Here is a 6000-nt window from a genome sequence, read left to right on the forward strand (position 1 = left end):
TTCAGGATTGTTAGTTATGGGCAATTATATAACTAATTTTGTTAAACGTAGTTGTCAAATAGTACTATACTTAATCTATGTCTTTACTATATAAGATAATATTTGCAAGATAAAAAAAATGTGAAAAGCAAACTTTTATGGAATAGAATTCTTCAAGGAAAATGGAACTGGCGGCTGCTTCATCTATACGGAGTCTTCTCTACATATTGCTTCTATTGTACTCTAGCCTTCTTATTGCTCTAGCAAGTTCTCAAGGTGATGAGTCCAGGCGAGCTAATAACAAACATGTTTCCATCTTTGTGTTTGGAGATTTGCTCGTTGATCCAGGAAACAATAACTATCTCTCTATTAGCATGGATGACAAGGCGAATTTTACACCATATGGAGAGAGTTTTTTTGAATATCATATCTGACTGGAAGATTCTGCGATGGCCGTACCGTTGCTGACTTTGCTGGTATGGTAGATAGCTGGTGAATTACGATTATTGAAAGAATAGCATGCATGCATGAAGAGTGGTGGAAATGGAGAAGAAAGCATAAAAAAAAAATGGATTCAAGAAAACGGTTTTAAAACAAAGCTTGAGAAGAAATTATACCTACTCCTTTGCTTTGGATTGATGAAGATTAGCTTCAAAAGGATGAAACCTCCACACTTTAACACCACCTTGAGAGATTAGAGAGTGGCCGTGGGTTTGAGAGAGAGTTTTGGTTTGTGTTTTTGTGAACAAGTCAAGAATGAACAAAAATGCAACCTTTTGCACTTATATATACTTGGGCAATTGGTGGTCTGAATTCGTTATTTTTCACTCCAAGCCCATAAAATCTTATTTATAAGGGGAACCCATGAATTTAATATGCTACCCTTTGAATAATCAATATTATTCAAGGGCCCATGTAAACTAAACTAGTTTACATTAACACCTATAAATTTACCCTTTTTTACCCTTTAACTATTAAAAGGTTATTTTTGTTCATCTCATTAATCTTAACACTTTAAGATATAAAATAAATATAATTAATTATTGCTTGACCATTTAAACCCTTAAAATGTCACAAATGATTTCTATGTAACTATTATTATAGAAATCCCTTATTACCCTCGGAAGGTGCTAGCCCTCTTCGGATAATCATTTCTCTCTCTCATCCTTCTCTAACTTCTCAAGGCTATTGGTGTGACCATGTAGGTCCACCGTGGATTAGCCGTGAGCCGGTTCTAGATGAATCCGAAAACCTGTCCGGAGGCCCAACGACTATGGTAAACATCTAGCAATGTGCCATAGTCCCTAAACCACGATGAAGAAATACTTCATCGAACCCATTTCAGATCATACGTACCATGCAGGTAAAGTCCCTCCATTGAGATATCGTAATCGAGTATGGATTCATGGAACGTCAAAATCCTAAACTCGATCTTCTACCGAATCGTCGATCAATATGTCCAGAACTTGTCATCACAAACTTGCTTTTGTATGACTAATAATAGACCTGGCTAGAGATTCGTTTTCTGACATTTATCGATGTTCGTCTTGGAACTCGAATCCTGATGGAGTCAGCGTACTCCCGATCCTATATTTTCGGTCAATGGATCCCCTCTTGACCATTGTTCGTTTTCGCATATGAACAACGCATGACCAAATGGCTTTATGTACAAACATGATTAGTCTCGTACTTATACATCGTATGAACCATACGCATCCATATCGGATCCGACTACAATGTCTCAGGTCAAAGGACTACATCGTGCACTAATATAACCAAACGATAAATCATTGACTACATGCTTTTCCAAGTGATTTGTCGTTTTCGGTCACGTTCGAAAAATAGTTCCACCAACCGTTAATCCATACCAATGCCCCAGTGCCATGACTATCATCGTCATCCGTACTTATATCAACTCATGATACTTTTTCGGAAGGATCCGGTAGCCTACTGTGCAATATAGTTGCCCAAATTATATTGCTTCCGTAGGGAACCCTTTTCGATAATTCATTTACCGATTAAATGAATCATCTGGACAATTCATATACATACTTTATTTTAAATGCATGACTGAATAAAGGAAGCAATTTACATATATGAATTGAAGAACTCTTTCTTCTATTATTTATGATATATATATAGATACAAGACAAAATGCTCTGAAACCGACAACACGAATGGTTTCTAGGGCATACACTAATATACACTAACAATTATGTAGGTCTGTCTCAGAATTAATTGAATTGTTTCATTAAATAATGTAGCAATGTACTTATATTTACCACTCTAGGAACCATACTTACAACCTGGAAGTCATAATCTTAGCGATGGAGCTAATTTTGCAAGTGCTGGAGCTAGTGTTCTTAAAGAAAGTAATCCAGATAGGGTATGTACAAAATTTTATTCAAATGAATTACTATTATTGGGTCAAAATTTTATTCAAATGAATTACTATTATTCAGATAGGGTAGGTTTTACCGTGTTATTATTCTTTATAGTTTTTATTTTTATTTTTTATGAAGGAAATATACGAAATGGGAGGGAGGAATTTTGCATTTCAGAATGTGAGACCTTTGGGTTGCACACCAAGAATGAAACAAGAGTACAATTTTAGTGGTGGTGCTTGTCTAGAAGTGCTCCAAACAATCTGTGGAAAACTCATATTTGTCAAACTTATGAATTGTGTGTGTGCAAATATGTTCTGCGTGCACACTAATTGCCAGACTTGAGTCTTGGCTTGTTTTGTTTGGAGTGTGTGTACACAACAGTTTGTGCTCTCACTCTTGCTTCAGATATCTGCAACCCAGCACGAGTTGCATGACTGAAAAAGTGAAAAAGATATTGTTTATCTTTGTCTCTCACTTTTTGGACCTTTTACATGTGTCATAACATCTTTAAGTGGTCTTAGGGAATAAAGTACTTTCCCAATTTTCTTTGTGGTTCAAACCAAAAAGAAGGAAAACTTTCCTTATTTGGACAAACATGCGTCAGTCCCTTGTTGCCTGACTTGACATTATATTGTTGAGTAAGAAATCTTTCATTATATAATACCCCTTCTTGCGTGTATGAATCTAACCTTATGACTTTTTGTATCATTGTACTCTAATTCTCTTATAGTATTTTTTCTCTCTTAAGGTTCAAGGTTCATTTCCATATTTTGTGCCAAAACCTTACTATATCAAACATGTTATTGATGGCTTTTGAAATGTAGTTCCTTTGCTAATACTAGTGTGTGGCATCAGTGGTTGAAGCTTGGTGGTTCTCAAGCTATTCACGGGTGTGTTTCCGGTGTTAAGAATATCCAAAAGGAGTTTAGAGTGTGGTGCTAAATGTAAAGTTGAACAGGGAGTTCTTTTTACTATAACTATGATCAGCTTTGAACTATATCTTGTAATGTGTTTTTAACTTAGTAGTTTGCTTCAATCTGGACAGGGTCCCATGGATGTAGGCTAAAAGTGGATTTAGCCGAACCATGTATATGGCACAGTTCTTTATTTTCCGCACTTTTGTTTGATGTATTCAAATTGGAAATGCTTAATCTACTTGGTAAATTTTTCGCTGCACTTAAAATGGGTAACCACACTCTCTAACGTGAGTTAAATCTCCAACTCTCTCCCCAACAAGTGGCATCAAAGCATGTTCTGATAAGTTGCTTTTGTTGATCCTTACCCATTTTGATTGTTTTCGTGTGCATCTGAGTGTCTAACTGTTGGATGAAACTAGATATGTGTCGCATTTTCATTTTAGATCTGCTGTGTGTCTGTTTGTGTACTTCGTTTGTTATGTTAGCATCTGTTTAATTATTTTTCGTCATGAGTTTCTTCACTGAAAGAGGATCTGCTCATAGACCACCTCTGTTAGAAGGACCTAACTATTACACATGGAGACCTAGGATGTGTGCCTTCCTTAAGTCTATAGATGAAAGAGTCTGGTCCATGGTTGTTAATGGATGGACAACTCTAGTTATTGTTGAAAATGAAGTGTCTAGACCAAAACCTGTTGCTAGTTGGACTATTGATGAGATAACTTTGGCAAATTATAACTCTAAAGACCTTCATGCTCTTTTTAATGTTGTTAATGTGAACCAAATGAAAGTCATAGCTGATTGTGAGCTTGCTAAAGATGTTTGGGATAGGCTTTAAGTTAAGAATGAGGGAACTAGTACTGTTAAAAGAAATAGGCTTAGAAGACTTGTCACTGATTTTGAAAACCTGAACATGGAAGAGGATAAGACTATAACTGATTTTTATGGTAGAGTTTGTGATATTTCTAACTAGTGTTTTGCTTTGGAAGAACGTATTCTAATGCTGAACTTGTTAGGAAAGTGCTTTGCTCTTTGCCCTGGAGGGTTATGTCAAAGGTGACCACCATTGAAGAATGTCGAGATGTGAATGCTATGGACATTGATGAACTCATTGGCTCTCTCCAAACCTATGAGCTGAATCTGCAATGTTGGGAAAAACAGAAACCGAGCAAAGGTTTGGCTCTCAAACATGAGGTTGATTTTGATCCTTTTGATGATTATGATTTAAGTTCATTCGATGACAAAAATTGTGCTTTACTTACAAACAATTTTGATAAGTTTCTTAAGAAAAACATGAAAAAGCCTCATAATAGTGGTTATGGCCGAAAACCTTTTGTGAAAAAGTCTTATGACCAGCGAACCCCTGGTACCTTTACAAAGAAGTTTTCAAAAGATACCGAAAAGAAAAATAAATGTATCAAGTGTTTTGAATACGAGGGCTTTGGGCACATATAATTTGAGTGTGCTAACACATTGAAAAAGAAGAAAGGTAAAGCCATGGTTGCCACTTTGAGTAAGAGTGAGCATGATGAGAGTGATGATGATGATTCGGGTGATGATGAGAATGTTTTAGCATTCACTGCAAACTGAGAAGATGGTAAGAGTGAGGTTTCGAATGACACTATTGATATCTATGCTGAGCAAAAAGAGGCATATGATAAAATGTATGACCAATGGCTAAAGGCTTTAAAAAAATTGTAATCTCTTGGTGTTGAGAATGCTACCTTGATGAAGCAAAACAAAGCCTTGTTTGAAAAGATTGTTGTCCTTATTGTTGAACTAACCGAGGCTAAGGCCATCATTGATAAGTTGAATGCAAGTTCTCTTAAGCTTGATGAAGTGCTTAGTCAAGGAAAATCCTTCGAAGATCTATATGATTTGGGTTTCAGTCCAGGTGCTAGCACATTGAAAGCTGGTGCAAGCATGTTTGTGAAAGCCACCGAAACTCCTGTTGAAGGAATTTCTATGAGATAGGTTACGAAGGTGTCAAAATTCATTCCTATTTGTCATTTTTGTAATAGGAAAGGTCACATCAGACCCAAATGCTTAAGGTTCATTGCTTATTTGAATAAATTTTGTAAAAACCATAGTTTCGTTGCTAGTGTAAATCATAATGCTAACAATGGTTTTTCTTCCAAAAGAGTTTGGAAACCAAAGGTTGATGTGAATTATTTTGTGTCTCATACTTCTTTGCTTGCATTTCAAAATGATCTTTGGTATCTAGATGGTGGTTGTTCAAGGCATATGATAGGTAATAAATCTCTCTTAATTGAACTTGAATCTGTTAATAGTGGACATGTCACTTATGGAGATGGAAAGAAAGGTAAAATTCTTGGCAAATGGTCAATTGTGCTACCTGATTTTCCTGTTTTGAAAGATGTCTTACTTGTTGATGGTTTGAAAGCTAATTTGATTAGTATTAGTCAAATTTGTGACAAAGATTTTGTGGTTCAATTCTCAAAGGAAAAGTGTTAAATTTTTAATGGTAAAGGTGGTAAAGGTGTTTCTCTACTTGAGAGAAAAAGGTCAAATGACAATTGTTACTTGCTTTCTAACCGTGTATGGTCTCCCTTTTTGTTTGTTTTTTTTTTTTTTTTTTTTTTTTTAAAACAGATTCAACAAATTTGTGGCATGAGAAACTTCGTCACATGAACTTCAAGGACTTGGTGAGACTCCTAAAGAAAGAAGTTGTAAAAGGACCACCAAAACTTGAACTT

This window comes from Pistacia vera, unplaced genomic scaffold (genome assembly GCF_008641045.1).
Source record: "Pistacia vera cultivar Batoury unplaced genomic scaffold, PisVer_v2 Contig160, whole genome shotgun sequence".
Taxonomy (NCBI): domain Eukaryota; kingdom Viridiplantae; phylum Streptophyta; class Magnoliopsida; order Sapindales; family Anacardiaceae; genus Pistacia; species Pistacia vera.